The following is a 463-nucleotide window of genomic DNA, read 5'->3' on the forward strand; positions in this document are numbered from 1 at the left end:
ATCTACAACTCCTTAGATCTACTATTAAGTAGAAGGTCATGTGGAGGCCTAGGTGGATAGACGCTCCCCATTTTCTGAAACCAAAAGAAAGTCCAACAATATGCCAAGTCCTTTGAGTTAACTATACTTAAGGTATGTTTTTGAAACTAAGGGTACACTTAGTTATAGATTGTACTCAGAAGGCTTAGCCTGTTTTGTTGCTGATTATGTGGGGTGTAGTAACTATACTATCACTTATGCAGATAACGAAATGAAGCTATATCTCATTTTTATACTGATTAAGTGTGAAGTAAAGCAGATACTATTTTAGGATTTGCATAAATACCACAAGCATAAAAGAAAAGCTCATAATTGTCATTAAGCTAAGCCTTAGAAAAGGCAAATTGATTACAAGTTTTGGAAAAAAAAAAAAAAAAAAGAGTTTACAAATCCTAGTCTACGGAGGGTTGGTCTTTCCTATGGC

General features: G+C 34.3%; 1 pseudogene; it reads left to right on the plus strand.

The window, feature by feature from the left end:
- LOC142625242 (uncharacterized) overlaps positions 1–254 on the plus strand; it is an 11897-nt pseudogene extending 11643 nt beyond the window's left edge.
- Positions 255–463: the final 209 nt, after the last annotated feature.

Source organism: Castanea sativa, chromosome 2 (genome assembly GCF_040712315.1).
Source record: "Castanea sativa cultivar Marrone di Chiusa Pesio chromosome 2, ASM4071231v1".
Lineage (NCBI taxonomy): Eukaryota > Viridiplantae > Streptophyta > Magnoliopsida > Fagales > Fagaceae > Castanea > Castanea sativa.